This window comes from Rhea pennata, chromosome 18 (genome assembly GCF_028389875.1).
Source record: "Rhea pennata isolate bPtePen1 chromosome 18, bPtePen1.pri, whole genome shotgun sequence".
Taxonomy (NCBI): Eukaryota; Metazoa; Chordata; class Aves; order Rheiformes; family Rheidae; genus Rhea; species Rhea pennata.
The window spans coordinates 14958275-14975114 of NC_084680.1; the positions used below are offsets into that span (position 1 = coordinate 14958275).

At 36.2% G+C, this 16840-nt stretch overlaps 1 protein-coding gene across 3 annotated transcripts in view; it reads left to right on the forward strand.

Annotated features, from left to right (window-relative positions):
- RALGPS1 (Ral GEF with PH domain and SH3 binding motif 1) overlaps positions 1–16840 on the forward strand; it is a 134368-nt gene that overhangs the window by 68582 nt on the left and 48946 nt on the right. The gene's annotated exons all lie outside the window — the stretch shown is intronic.

Genomic DNA, 16840 nt, shown 5'->3' on the forward strand with positions numbered 1-16840 from the left:
AAAGTAAATTTGTCTAAATTCAAACAGGTTTCTAAAATAATTTTAACACAGATTGACAATCCATACTTTGGCTGAACCTCAGTACATTTTGTAACATTTGTGTGCTGCTCACATTGGCTAGTAATCTAAAGCATGTTTTTCATTTGTTCGCTGTGAATTCTTGCAGCCCTAGACCTTTCTAAAAATATGCTGTTAAAGAACTTGTTATGTGTAGAATATTTCTGGTCATTAGCTATCCCTTCTATCTTTAAAAGAATTTTTAAAATTAATTTAAAATTCATATTTAAGATGTACTTACAAGATACTAGGAATCTTGCAAAGAAATTTAGAAAAACAAAAGTGAAACTTTATAATGTTTGATGTAAAAGCATTTATTTTTAACCTACCTTTTAATCAACAGTTGAACAAACCAAACTATTACTTTGCTTTCATTGTATGTCATAGGCATCATTAAAGCTCATACCACATTCAAATAATTGGCTCATAATCTTTTGAGTAGAGTTGTAAAAGATCTTTGGGGTTTGAAGAAACTGAGAAAACCAATAGGAAAACACTTGGAATCATCAAAACACAAATAAGGACTTCTAAAGATACTGAGTTAAAACAGCAAATGTGTTTCTGTTCAAGGTAAAATGTGGACAAGTCGTACCATTCTAATTAATAAATTATTTGCATTGTAAAAATGAATGCCTACCCTGTCAGGAAAAAAACTCCTCTAAATATACTGCACTAGTAATTCAGTGTGGCTCAGTGTCTGTTTCTTGTACGTTTAGTGTATGGTCTGGTATTCCTGCAGTGACTGTTAGCACCTCTCATAAGTTATTATCATTATAAGATTATTACTGCTTAATTTAATTTGAAAACTTAGTCATTTTTATGGCTAAAGAGGACACAAAACCAGGGCCTGAAGGGTTGTTTCAGTGTTGTTAAGTAGGGTCATCTGAGCACTTGAGATTAGAACTGAGGTTTTGTACTGTACGCTGATTGCAGCGCTGAATGTGATAGTTCTGTTCGTTTTTGACTGAGTTAGCAGACAGGCCCATCAGATTTGCTTCCAACTCACCAACCATTCCCACCCCCTGCTTTACCAGGTGTCTTTGGGCCTGCTGATACACAGAGCTTTCAGAGGGAGGGAAGCCAGGAGCAGGAGGAGGGGAGGGAGGGAGGTGCTGCGCAGACTGATGCCAATCTGAGGAGGCAGCTAGCACATGTGCTGCTCACTTCCTTACATACACAGCTATGTGCAAAGCCAGGCAGACAGTTCTCTGCATAGATTACTACTTGAGCTGACTATTTCAGTTTCATCTAAAAATGAACATTTTCAGGTCCTTTGCTTTTAGAGAAAAATTTGTGTTTCTGATTTGGTGTTACGCCCAAGAGCAACAAGGTTTTTGAATATAAAAGATTTCCTAAAGATAGAGTTCATTCTTATGTGCTTTTAAGTTCTTCAGCATACATATAAAACCAATGGAGCCTAAGTATGGCACTTAAATAAGTGTAATTAAACGTCTAGGTATTTAACTGCATGAATCAGGCTAAACAAAGACTTCTCTTGTGGTGTGCTTTTAATTCATTAATGTTCTCTTACAAAAAAAGCATGATGTAAGAAAAAAGATTTGAAAGAACAGAAGTAGCTAAACCACATTTCTTGGACCAGCCTCCCATTTGACTATGAAAAAAACACATCCATGCACAGATAAACCTTTTGATTGAGTGCTGAAGGTATTTTTTTTCTTTTGCAACAGTCTAAATACTCTATTCCTAGAAATGTTTCTATATACGGCTGATTCAAAACTGTATATGATAATGTCTTTTTACTTGTTCAATCTGTTACAATTTGTCTTTTGGGAAGAATAAAGTTGCACCTACTTGGCAGAAGACAGGGAGTTTTTCTGTGGAGGTGCCAACTGTGAACAGAATATTTGATTGCTTGGTAGAGTAAAATGAAAAATGGGATTAACATTTGTGCAGGCCTTTTGCTTGGACAAAGTGGGAATGACCTTTCCTTGGATTTGTGATACTATGAAGTGGAATTCGTTGCTTTTAATAAAGGTTTTATGCTGAATGATATGATTTTCCAAATGTTTCGTAGCTGTTGCATTGGCTTTTCAATACTGAGAATCTATGAGATCAGCTTACATTTAAATATCCATGGTGAGAGAATAACAAATCCTACTAATAGTGGCAGGCCCCTCTTACTTCTGGCTGAGAAAGCTGACAGATTGTTTCACCAGAGTAATTAAATCGACAAGGAGTGATCTAATGTTAGTCTTGGCTTTTGTAACTAGTGATAGTACTGTAAAACAGGTGGTCATAGAAATTAACCTTGAATCACCTGATCCAGGAGCTCCAGGCTATGCACAATGGATAAGAATGTACCAACCTTAATAAAGGCAAACATTGAGAAATCAGTGGAACTAATACTTTTTCAAGCAATGTGTAGCTGAATTGCAGAATTCATTGCCACAGGATGTTGTGAAAACAAAAATTGAAAAACATGTCATGAGGAGTTTCAGGAAAAGTGTGAGTGACAGCGCTGGAACAGGTTGCCTGAAGAGGTTGTGGAGTCTTTTTTTCTGGAGATATTCAAAACCCACCTAGATGCAACCTTGTCCAGCATGCTCTAGGTGACCCTGCTTGAGCAGGGAGGTTGGACTAGATGATCTCCAGAGGTCCTTTCCAACCTTACCCATTCTGTGAAAAAGTGGACAGACAAAGTCGAAGAAGAAGTGTTGTTAAGAAGAAATAGGATAAAATTAAAAATCTTTCTACAAGATCTATCTCAGGAAGTTCCTAAACCACAGATTACTGGCCACAGGAAGCTAAATCTGGAAAAGTACTACTGCAACTTTGCTTTTTTTCTTACATTCTTTCTCTAAGCGTTTTCTGCTGTCTGACACTGGATACACAAGGTAGGTGAAACTTTCAGGAGTCTGAAGGCACATGCTGTTGGCATTTGTTGGCAATCAAATACATTGATGACTAATGTTTGAAAGAATGCTTTTTCTTTCAGTTTTGTTTTGTGGGATTAATATAATACTCCTCCAGTTTAATAGTAACACAGATAACCAAACTGTTTCTGAAGTGTCATGTGACCTTAGCCTAGGACTAGTGGTAGGTTGAAAGGGTTTGGGGCAAAGAGGATACAGAATTGCTGTAGCATGCTCTCTGTGGTTTTAGGGGGGAGACAACTGAAGACAGAACTCCCCACAGATCTCCCTTTTATGGGAAACATTGTCGAGACCCAGAATGTCACTGACCCTTTTGTAAAAGGGATGAAGCACTGCAGGGGCTGCTATGAGGGTTACCCAGTCCACTAGCTCAGCATATTGGCTAGCACACTAAGCGTCCAACAGGAAGAGGAAACAAATGTCTAAAAATACTAAAATAAATCACTATTGCAAAATTTATATTTCATAATATATTTTTACCTGCTTTATGGCAAAAGTGTTGGGAAATAGTTGGGCTATCAGATATTCTTCCTGACAAATCTGGACGCTAACTGGTATAGAGAGTAAAGGAAAATAAGTCGTTTAGAGTAGATGTGAATTGATTAGGCATTTTTATTCCTTCAGGAGCATCTCCAGGTTTAAATTTTTCCTACTTTGCCTAGTTAGAAGTCCTAACGAACTTTTATACTTGCAGCTGTATAAAGAATTGATATGCAGCATCTTCTACAGGAAGTACAGGGCTAAGAAGATAGATACCATAAACATATGAAAAGAAGAAAAGTGTATATGGTACTGTCGTTCACAGGATGGAAGGGGGGAACAGAGAGGTTATTTATGGTGTTTGTGCACACAGGACAAAGGGAATAAAAAATATCGATGAAGAAGGTTAGTTTTTTTTCTTTAGATTGGCTTCTTTCTCGCCTTCTTCATTAACACAAACTTCACAGAAACTTTTGAAATAGGGACAGAATGATCAACACTTTTAAGTGTGTTTTATCCACAGCCAGTTCTGGCTATTATACTGAGAATATGTTCCAAAAAAACTGGAGCTGCCTAAATCAAAATCATTTATTAATATACCTGGATAAATCTTGGAATCTGCATGTAGAATTAGCAATGCTAGTTGCACTTTGATTTTCTCAAAAGAATTTAACCTGGCCATGTAGACATTTAAGAAAACAAATAACCTATCATTTCATTTTATGTTTAGAGAATCATACTATTTGCTATGCAGCCAAAGCAAAGCATTCTTGCTACTCAGATCTATGTTTTTTATTTATTTAAATATTTATTTTCAGGTCAAGTGTTGCCTACACCTTGTACTGAAATACTCAATAGGTGAAACTACTGCAATGAAACTGTTACTTGCATGTTGTTCACACTGTTGCTGTGGTGGTCTCAGTCACGCGTTGTGCAGAAAGGGTACCGTTGTGCTATGTGGCCTTGTGCTATGGAGTTTAATAGAGGCGTGCAGTCTGTTGCTATCGTCTGGGCTGTCACATAAGTAAAGATAGACATTGAAGAACAGCCCCATGTTTTTCTGTAAGCATATATTGAGCAAAGGTTGATGATCAGTACTATCAAAATCTACTGATAAATTGAAAAGACATTTTATCTTAGGAGGATATCAGCTGCTAAAATATGTTATCACAGTTGCTGTTCTCTCATTTCTGTCAGCATGGAAGTAGGTACAGTATGCTGGTCAGTTGTGTAGCCATATCAGCAAGTTACTATGGAGCAGGAAAAAATTATATAGGAAGAGGGGCCTGTGGAGTTAATGTAGTTCAACCTTCTACTCAAATCAGGGCTAACTTCAGAGTTCGTGTCCTTGTCCAGCTGAGTTTTGAAAATCTTCTGAGACAGAAATTCACAACCTTGGGCAGTGTTTCGGTGCCTGGCCACTATCACCATGAAGGATTTTTTTCCGTTCTGGTTGGAATTTCCCATGCTGCAACTTGCCTCGGTTACCTCTTACCTGTTGCTATGAATCTCTGAGAAGAGTCTGGCTCTATGTTCACTACAACTCCCACCCACAATCCTTTCTGGTAGGCAAATAACCAGAGTTACCTTCTGGCTCTGGCCCCTTCTCGTCTCCAGGGTAAACAAGCCCTGTTCCCTAGGCCCTTACTCATGTGTCAAGTGTTCCTGCTTCCTGGCCATTCTAATGTTCCTCTGATGGCCTCTCTCCAGGTTGACAGCTCTCTTGTATAGGGATGTACCAAGACTGGATGGTAGATATTTTCCCACTAGAGTCAAGTAGATACAAAGAACTAATCTTTAAAAACTGTTTTGGTATTAAACTGTCTTTTGTGTGGTTGCCACCTTTCTGCAAATGATAAAATAACATTTTACAGAGTGACAGTCTATTAAGCAGCTTCTCCTGCAAACAGCATGCTGTATGTTTGCTCTCTAGTCTACCTTAAAAATAAAGTGAAATTCATAATGTTGCTTTCTTAAGATTAGAGAGTGACTTCTCTCCTTTTATGTCTTCTCAAGGATGTTTAGTCAGTTGAGCCATTCAAGCTTGCAGTATAAGGCTCCAATAGATCTTAGAGCTTCTGAGAACAAAGTGAGAACTTCTCATTTTCTGGAGTTGATGATAATTAGTTTTCTCTTTTTAAATATTGAGGGAGTGAAAAGAAACAGTACAGTATGGGAGATGTTCTTGGTAGAAGATAGAACTAAAAAGTGATTCAGTGCTGGCATTCTGTTTTGACTTATTTTGAAAGATACTTATGCCTTTCAAGAGAGGTGTTTAAGAATAATGTAGTTGCTCATTGTCTCCCATTGCTGAAGCTACTGCTCATGCATGTATCCTGCGAGTGGAACTGCTTTTGGACTCATGAGCATGCTATAAGAATAGCAATGTAGTTTCCCTTACTGTTATCGTCCATTTTTTAAAAATGAAGCATTTTGCTGCTGATAGGAGTTGAGTTCATTCTTTTAATATTTTGTTGAAGTACGGCAGGGTTTGTTTTTTAATATTAATTTAGTTTTAGATTGTGTTCTGACAGAGGTGACAAAGGCCACAGTGTTTTTTACTTTTTTTTCCTATGAGTACATAACATCATTTGTAGGATTCAATTGTATCTTCTTCTTTTGCATGAAGTAACATCATTTTTAGGAACATTTATTTCCATTATTGAATTCTTTGCATTTTCATGTTTGATTAATGGAGATAGATTTGTATATTAGACTTACACTGGGAATAGATAATATGTTGACATACAGTTTTTGAAGCTGTGAAGTACTTGAATAACCGCTGAGTTTTTTTCTGAGAAATGGCTGCCAACACTGAAAACTTACTGAAGCAGTTATTCCACAATTCCAATGAAGCTTTCAGTTTAGATATGATCATTCCAGAAGAATGTTGGGCCTGTAATAGAATACCTATTCCAGAGTAAATTCTCCAGAATAGTTCATCTATGCTTTCCAGGCACAGAAAAACTCTTGAGTGGTTGTGTGGCCCTCCAGTAACATTGTCTGTAGCTGAAACCAGGAAAGAGAGTATTTGATGTGTGTATAATAAGCACATGTGTGCTTACTGGTATGAAAAGAAGCTAGTTTGATTCAATTAAGAAATGACATACCATCTAGAAGACATTCCTGTACAGACAGTCTTTGGTCTTTATATGATGAATTGCTGCTTCAAGACAAAAAAAAAATACTGCAGATTTGCATGCCACACACGTGCTTTTTTGCTCAGAAAAAGACTAACTGTTTCAAATATAATGTTGAGGGTGATTAGCTCTAAAATAGTTATTAACACATTCTATTTTATTCACTAGACTAGCATTACAACATGTTTAAATGTGTATCCGATTTACATGAATTTTTATTTTTGTTAGTTCTGGTGGTTGAAGTTGGTTAAGCCAAAATAAAGCTATTTCTTTAGTTGCACATTGTTGTAAGGTGAATTTTGCTTACATGTCATGATTAGAGCAAGTGTTTCAAGCAGTCTCTTTTTCACAGTTAAAATCAATGTCTGTGGCCAGTTGTGTCCATGCATAGCCTTGCAACAACAAATTAGCCTGTATAGTTCCTGTACTCCCAAACTGCCCTACAATAATAGATGTGCAGGCTTAGGCTGCATTTATTGTACAATCATAGAAAAGTCCTGGTAGAAATGAACCCCTGGAGATTGCTGGGTCCCTGGTTCAACCTTCTCTTGAGAGCAGGGCTACGGGTTAGGTTCTCAGGGACACTGTCAAGCTGAATTTTGATTATTTCCAGCAAGAGAGATTCTGCCACTTCTCTGGGCAGCCTATTCCAATGTTTAATTCTTTGTAACTACCACTTATGTGTTGGAAGACTGATTGGATCTGCCGTGCACCTTCTCTTCACTATGCTGAACAAACCCAACTCCTTTAACCTTTTTTCCCATTTTACATTTTCCAACTCTCTCATCACCTTGATGGCCATCCACAGGACCATCTCAAAGTATCTAATGTCTTTCTTGAGGAATTTTATCATGAACACATTTCTTCATGCTAAAAAAAAAAAAAAAAAAAAAAAGAATATGATATTCCCTTCAGTATTTAGTTGGGTTTAGTTCACTCCATGTTTTAGTATTTGTAGTATCAGTGTGGATTTTGCCGAGCAGCTTTGCTGCTTTAACAAGAAAATACAGAGAGAGAGCCTGTACTGTAAATACCTCACATTGACATCACACCAAGAAACAGTTTTGATATTCTGATTTAAATATAGTAAAGGCAAGTATGCATGTGTCTCCTTAATAAAAGTGTAAATAGCATGCAGACTTTCTCAATCCTATCAAGAGAAGAAAAGTTAATTAAATACATTGTTTACAGTTGTTACAAGAAAGCAGTTAGTTGTGCTTAGTCCATATTTCCATGTCAAGCTATTTTTAGTTGCTGTTGTAGCAGCTACCGTTAAAATACTTTAAACAATTTAAATATTTAATTAAAGCTGTAATTCGTATATTTGTAACTTACTTGTGGAAGTCTTCCATTTTAAAAGTTTCTCTTTTCCCTTTACCTGCCTGACAGTTTATATAAGGAAAATTCTTTTCCTGGTAGGTTTTTAAGATGATTCTAACTACTGTCTTGGAAAGAAGATAGTCATGTGGCTTGAAATCTTAATCGTTTTTCCTTTCGTATAGATGAATGATATTCACAAAATGGAAAGAAAAAAACCAGCAGATACACAAACTGCATCTTTCACTTCCACTTTTGCCCTTGTGCAGAAGGATCTGAGTCCCAGAAAGCACTCCTGTTAACTACTTCCTATATTAGTAACCTACTCGCAACCTCACTATAGACTTTGCTTTTGTATTGCTCTTTCGAATATAGCTTTTGTGGTATGTGAACATTCACACTCTCATTGGACTGAAGAATATGCAAAGGAAAATGACAGGGAAGGGGAAGGGTGGCTGTACTAGCTCAAGGTTCACAGCATTAAGTGTTCATGATTTCATTTCCAGCAGTGAAACTGGTCAGTTTCATTCTGCCTTGCCAGGTTTGATCAGGTTGTTTTCTGAAGTCAGGACAGTGAATCACAGGACTGTGATCGTGGGCAAAATTAGAATAAGCTTTGTCCTTCAGCTTCTTCTATTTATTAGACAAGAAGCATTTTACTAGCTTAAAATGTTGTTGCTTTCCAGTTCTAAATCAACAACTGTATCACCATACCAGTCTTTGGCATTAACATGATCTTTGAAGACTCCTTGTCATTAATTTTTTTTAACTTAAATTACTGCATTTTTACCAACATGAATCTTTTGTCCTTTAAACTTTGACTAATTTTCAGAACAAACGCATGCAACAGTTACCTGTTAGACTTTTGATTGTCAGTCTCCTCACAGTGCATCCTTGCCCCAGAAATATCTCAATCCTTTGTGAAGTTCCTTGGAGAGTGTTGTTCTACATAGAGTTGCGTAGGTTATAGTTAAATTTCTGCTGCTATATTTGAAAAAATTGGCTTTCCAAGGTCCCTTTTACAGATAGAACAGATTTATGGCTAGTAGATATTTTCCTGTTTCCTTTCATGTCCCTTCATTTCATTGGAAGCAGGCCAGTGTATTCTTCCCTACTGAGAATATCCCTGAAACCTGTCACTAACTTGCAGTTGTGGCAGTATTGCATAATACAGTTTCTTCTCTCTCCCTTCTGCTGTGCCCTCTAAAACGCTTCAGTCAAAAGTGAAAAGTAAAAGAATGAGATTGAGCCTGAGTGCTGATTATTGTTTCAAGAAGTCTATGCATCAGTTTGTTCACTAAAATATTAAAACTTCCTGAATTTTTTCTGGGTTTCAGAGTGTATTTCTCATCACCTATAGATGGAGTTAGATGTAATATATGTAATTATTTTGAAAAGTTACTGTTAACTTCAGAACTGTTAAAAGATTTTGATCCTAACCCACTGTTTTGACATCCCAAATGAGTATACCAGGAAAGAAAAGCATTCATACACTTATAAATAAATGTGCATTGAGAACAATTTAACCTACAGGTATTTACACATGTTCTTTGTTATCTTCTAACATGGTGCAGAGGATTATGGAGATGTTCTTCTATCTTAAGATTCCACATGCAAAAATACTCAGTTGGGTTGTAAATATTAGCTTTAAGATTGTTTTGGAGTTCTGGATTTGTCCAGACATGTTCAGTACTCTTTTATCAAAACAAATGTCAGTATCAGCTGAAACTTTATTGATTTTACCAGCATAACTTCCCAATGACCTAGAGTCTGCAACCAATATTTGCAGAGACATTTTAAGTCTCCATCTGATTTCTGGGTTTTTTTTCCCTCTGTTTCAAAATCATACGCCAGTATCTGCAGATTGAGGTGTTTCAGAGGTTCTGCTACTGTGTTAATTTCCCCTTAAAGGTTTCTGTGAGCTCTGCTGGCTTCTTGATGTTTTCTTGAAAAATCTGTGGTTTTGCTTGCTGAATATTAATTACTACTTATTCCAAAGCCTGAGCAGTTCAGAAAAGAGATACAGTTGTATCTTAAAGGTATTTGAAATGTTTCTTCAAGGTTTTTTACTTGAGTAGTAAGTCACCACAACATAAAGACATTATTTAAAAAGTGAGCATCAGAAATGTTAATTTTAATGAAAAACTCTCTTTTTTTTGTCACAGATGTAACATAAATTTTGTTTTACAGATTTTTAATCACAAATCACCCTTATACCATGTAATCGTGTGGACCAGTTTAAAGAACCTGGCAGGTTCTTTAAACCTGCTTTACAAATCAGAAAGGGAATTTGGTAGTTTCTGCTTCTGGAATTTTTATGGTCGGTAATTTTGGAATGACACAAGTCATTTTAAACGTAATTCATCGGTGGTTGATACAGTTTCCTTCACTGATTCAGGTATGCACATACCCTTTCCATCTCCAAACTTTTTTGTGTGTAGAGTGTCTATGCAATTATTCTCCACCATTGAAATATATGGATTCTCTTGGGCCACTGAACCGTGAAGAAATTACCAAATTTAAAGTAAGCAGTTGTGTTTGCATTGGTTTAAAATGGTTTTGTGTAGTGGACAAGGTAGTTTGTTTTACTGTCTAAATGCTATTAAAATAATGGTAGAATTTAGTAAAAATGAAGCTTAAAAATGTATAGATATTCTTGTAATATGTTTAAAGCTAGCCAAGTATTATTTGGTCATTTCAGTCATCTTTTCTGTTGCACTGGTTACAGAGATGGACTTCTTGAGATAAAACACACAAAAATGAGAATGATTACTACCACTCTCACTGATGGTTCCAATGGACTCAGATATGCACTTAATTATAATGGAAATTACTTCTGGAAGATGAGGCAGGGTTAAAATCCTTGGTGCAAGTTGGCTACACTTTTCAACACAGGACAAAACTATGTTGTTACCATAGTCATAAACAACTGCGTGTTTACTGTTTTCGGTTAATGTATCGTGTGGATGGTTCCTGACTTTTCTCATTATTTGAACTGTCCACAACTTAAATAGGACTGTGTGGTATACAAATGGGGAAAAAGCTAAGACAAACATAGTGATTACTTTTTAATATTTTGACTGCTTGATTAGGGCATTCTTTCTGTAGCTTCTGCTGAGGATACAGTCATATTTCAGAAGTGCTTATGTCTGTGGGAGAGATTTGGAAAGGGTGCAGTGTCTTGAAGCTGAATTTTAACCTTTTCTTAGATTGAAGTGCTACTTGTACTCTGCTCTACATAGAGTGCTCTGCTTCTTAGATTAAAATGCTTTAAAATTAACCATTTTTAACTAACAAGCCCCGTATGTGGAAAGCTCAGTTTAAGAGGATCTCAGTTGTTCTTACATTAGTGGTGGAAGCAAAGAGTAGAAAATGCTACAAGGAGGGGAATTTGTTCCTGCTTCTTAGCTCAGTGCTGTTTGGTACTGTACTGGGTAAAAGCAACAGGGAAACTATGGGAGCTTATCTGAGGACTTTGATCATTCCCAATAAGCTCACCCTTCAAGGAGACAAGAGTTGTAAGAATTGATGGTTTTAGTCTTTAAAAATCAATCAGAACATAGCTGGAGAATCTATGGTAAGTCAAACTGCAGACATGCATAGAAGTTCTAGCAGTCCAGGAAACATGTAGCCAGACCCATCTTTTTTTGCAGTTGTGGTTTCATAAATCTGGCAGCTGGTAGAACTGCAAGTCTAATCACTAGTAAAATAGTTTAGAACATTACTGTAGGAAATTAACTTTTTGCTATGGTCAGTGAAGTAAAGTTCTTCTGTTCAAGAATAGATGTAAAAAAGCTAAATTTGCAACATTAGGAAAATTACATTACTTACTTCTGATGTTCAAATCAGACATGCTATGCAGGAAAATAAGGTGGGGATCTGCTGCATATCTTTTGGTTTAACTATAACACTGTAGTGAATACAACATATAGGAATAGAATGGGGCAGGGAGAGGCTTGCAAGAGCAGCCCAGAGAGGGGTAATCACGAGAAGGTTAGACATGCATTATCACCTGGACTACATTAGTGTGCTTACAGTGAATAGCAATGGAAAGAGAAACTTCTGTGCCTTTTTTTTTCTTTAGTTGCAGGTATTGTTTGAAAATAGTATTATAATTTATGTCTAGCTCTGTTCCTCTCTTTTCTGGAGAACAGAATCCAACAATCTATGTTACTGCTTATTAGTTTTAGCAATGCCCAAATTAATTACCATCTAAAAGTAATGAAAAATGGATGTATTTTCTTTATGCAAATAGATTTTCTTGTAGCCTAAGTTTTATTTTAATTAAGAACTACAATTGTCCCTTACTGTCTCTCAGACACACTGGTAAAAGTCATCTATTTTTTCCATAGCTGCAACAAGCAGACAGACTTTAAGGAAGGAGCTGGTAGGTGAGGCAACCTAACTAAAAACATTATTGTAAGAAGTTAAAAAAGTGATTTACTGAAGAAAGTCAGCACAGACAAGGGTAAATGAACAAGACAACAAGGGTAGAAGAAATTTTCAGCAGTATGAGAGTAATATGAGAAGTTTGAATAATTAAGAAAAGGAACATGTAGTTGAAATCAAAAGTGGGTGTTGCAGATGAGCCAGGTGTGTAATGCCAGTACATGTGAATCTGAACCTTTTTTAGAGTTGTTTTAACGTTGTAGAGATTTTTTAAATGAGATTTAAAAAGGAAAATCACTTGGGCAGAGATAACTAACTGCAGCAAAAGCATATAATGCTTTATAATGAGTAGTTTTCTGTAAATACCAAAAAATCAGTATTTCTCAGGAACATTTTGGAATTTGAAACCATATACATAAAAATAGTACAAATCTTTTTTATTAAAAAAGCTTTCTGTCCTTTTATTTCAACTTCATTATAGTTCTGCATTTGCATATGTGTGTGGTATTGATGCTAAGTTCTGGCTAGCTGGCATCAGGAGTAATAAATTTGGTCATAATCCCGTCTTTGCTCTCCTCTGACTGATACCATTCACTTGGCCATTTGGCTGGCAACATACCTTGCAAGTCACATGTTGCTGACTTGGCAAAGATTCACATACAATTTGTGATTAGAGTATTCCAAATCCTACCAAGGCTAACCAGTATATACATTTGGTTCTGCAAAAAAACTTTTCCAGTCCTTAGTCCACGGAAAAATTCAAATTTCTTGAAACCAGTGAAACCGCAGAAGTGTTGGCTCTTCTCTGACTGTGAGCTAATCTCTTAAGAATGGAGTCTCTGGTTTTGCAGACTGCTGACTGCAGTGACTTGGGCTTTTACCAGTTAGTAGTAAATTGATAAGTAGCTTTCTATTTGTCCTCTGCTTGATTTAGTATGCTACAACCTCACTAGTGTATATGGGAAAAGGTTTTCATTAATATAGCTGACTAGAAATTGGAAACATATTTTTGTCTCTTCTGGTTTTCCTATCAAATCACTGTGATTACTCAACTTTTGGAGACAAAAAAAAAAGGAATATAATTACTTTCCATAGGTTCCCTTCTGTTATGCGTGCCAGTTACTGTGTGTCTTGTAGACACTGCTTCCTGTACTACTGAATGTACTAGACTCAGATATTCATGTTTCACTGCAGCATATGTATACTCAGGGGCTTCTGGATTGTCAGTATCTTCAGAAAAGATATGTCATGATGTGTAGGGAAATAAATTTGTTCACAGTAATATTTAACTTTTGTTCTCCTTTTCTAGCATTTGTTTGTGCTTATCATTGTTATAGTAATAGTATAATTCATCAAACAAATACAGTTATGATTATACTTAATCAAAATGTTAAGCAAGAATAACAAGTTGAAGTCACCAGGCAAATCTGAAATACTTCTCTTTCAGCTAACTGTTCTTTGATGCAAAGTAGTGAATGTCTGACTAACAAAAGTGTCATACAGAATCTGCTTCCTAATTTATTTGCATTACAGAATTGCAAAGTCCCTTAGCAGTACACTGCACACTAAAAGCTTACATAATATATACAATAGTAGCATGCTCCAGCCACACTTTGGGATTGTTAGCCCTCCTATCATGCAATATTATTTTATATCCATTAAAAAAGGAGGAGAAAAAGACACATTTATAATGTTGCTAGTTTTCAATGTAATCTTTATTTGCACTATTTTTTCACCTTCAGTTTTGCAACAGTTGTTATGAGACAATTTAAATACTGAAAGTTCTGGGTTACACCTTGTGGCTGCAAATTCTCATAAGCATGAAAACAGATTGGAATTCCCAAATTCTTAAAGAGTAAATGCTTTTCCTCTTACAGGCTGCACATTGTTGTATATTTTCTATAAGGAACTTAAACCCAACTTTTGTAAATTGTTAAAGCTCCACGGTTATAATACTTACTTTCATGAGACTTTTCTTATAGTAGGAAATGCTGTCTTTCTCACTGAACATGTGGAGAATAGAGGATAGTGGTAACTTGCCTGGATCTGGGTCAAAGAAATCTGTGGGAGAGCAGAAAACCTGAGCAAAGATTTCCTAATTTCCAGGCAAATGCTTTAAAAACAATTGCCTTTTGTTTCTGCTGCTGGAGTTTAAAAGAATACCTTCACAGCTTTTCCCACTGGCATAACTTCATACATGTTATTTATTTAATGGACTGCAAGTGTTTGTCACTCATAGCGTCTAATGTCATTCTTTCTTAGGGAGAACAAATCGCACATCGTAGCTCTTTATGAAAGTTTTAGTGCCTGTATACTTGAACCAAGATATATCAGAACTAGAAGACATGTAATCATTGATTTGAGAAGGTTTAGAATTGTTTCTTAAGAACAAGTTGTCAAGTACCCATTAATAGTACAAAGTACAGATATTTGTACCCACATCAGTTCTATTTTTATTTGCAGAAGCTTTGAGTATTGAATGAACAGAATAATAGAAGGCTTTAATCAAAAGTGAATCAAAAGACACAAATATATAGACTTGTGTTTGCATCCTGCTGAACTCTGCAATTCTCTATAAATATCTTTTCAATTGAGTTTAGTCCTGGAAGTAGATATCTAGTGAGTGGTGCACTCAAAATTCATGATCTGGCTGGCACTGACTACTGCATTTCAGGGTCACTTACTTATTGTACCTCAGTTTCTCTATTTTTAAATTGTCAGTAATGTTACTGCTTTGTTTGAGCTCTCACTACAATAAAAATTACAAGAGTTAGGCATTGTAGGTTTTTTTGCCAGTTTAAAAATAACCTCTTTCCTTTACATGGTGTAATTTCCATTGATTCATTTAATTGTAGATTATTTGGCCATCCTTTTCCTTGCTCTGTGTTATTATTTCCATGATACCATAAACTAATGGATACTGTATTGTCCACATATAACCAGCTGGGAAATTAGTTTTAGTAACAATGGAGAAAAGTTAGTATCACTGGAAAATGTTTTGCCTGTGGAAGCAGCTGCCCATGAGCTCACACTCTGGAAAATATCCTGATGGCTTCACATCTTAGAGAACTTTTTCTGTGCACAGTAGCACAAATGTAAGCCAAGAATTGAAAAGCTAGTGCTGTGTGTTTTCTTTGGCTTATAGCAACCTCGAGCCTCTCCTTTGCAGGGCAAGTCTTAAAGTGAAGACTGGAGGGAATAATTCTCTTTCCTCTCAGTAAAATAAAGTGATTCTCATCTACTCTTCTTATCACATCATATTTATAAAAAAGTATAAAATGCTGCTACCAAGATGAAGGCTGGTAACACTAACAATTTTATTTAAAAAAAAAATCATTCCGTGCTGAAAAAGGGAGGGAGGCAGGAGAATATGGTCGAATAGGGTTGGGGGATTTTTTTTTTTTCTTTTACAAATAATAGGGTTTCATTCAGTTTAATTTATTTATTGGTGTCCTGCAGTTTGGTATCTATCTTCCTGCCCTGCCACGACCCACAAAAAGCCCATTTTCCTGCACTGTTCTTTGGAACTCAGAGAATGTTAATCCTCCATCCTGTCTGTTGCTCTTCTATCCCATGGTTCTGGTCCTCATCTGTATATTATCTTGGAAAGTTTACTGTTTACCATGAAGAAATACTTAAGATTAGTGGTACAAAACCTGGAGGTGTTCGTACCGTTGGAGTCGATGAGAATTAGCTTCAAAGTTGCTCAAAGTAACTGGAAAGCAGCTGAGAGCCAAGCTGCCATAGTTTGATAAGACATGTTGCAATGTGGAGGTTATGAACAAGTAAAAGTTACTTCCTGTATCCCAATGACATTTTGATGTGCTAGGTGACAAGAGGGGACAGTAAAGAGCCACTACAAAGAATCTAAGTCTAGGTGGAGTCCTCAGAATCAGAGAACCTGGAGGAAACTTTGGGTGATGAAATCTATCTGATCTGACTCAACATCAGACTGATAAAAAGCCATTCCAATGCTAAAGAAATCAGGGTTCTTTCCTTAATTTTGGTGTGTCAAGTGTGTGATCTAGTTGGTGATATGTAGATATTAGTAACCCTGCGTTGGATGATTGCTAAAACAGCACTCTGCATAATTGCAGCCTTTGTAATAGGTAAGTTCAGAGGAATTGAAAGCAGCAATTGGGATTTGGGTTGGTTTCCTTTTGGTTGCTGTAGGTTACAATATATAAAATAAGATGATAGCAAGTACTGGCAACGACCAAAAGTTAGTCTGCTTATAACTATCCGTAGACTATATGTTGAGAAATTACCTGTAATCTTAGATTTAAAACGTTACCCATGTTAATATATGAATGTACAAAAATAACCATGCCATCCTTTTCACCTGATATTCTTAAGTGATTCTTTGATTTTTCACCATTTCCAAGCATGTGGGCAGGGACAAAATAAACTGCTGTAGAAAAGTTAAGTTCAATGGAGCTGAATTCAAACGATACAGAGAAGCCAAATCAATCACTCCGGCTTTCTTTAAATGTTGGTCATCTTTTGGCTTGTGATGTTATTGTAGTTGAGAGCAATAAGAAGCAGATCGTCATACTTAATCCA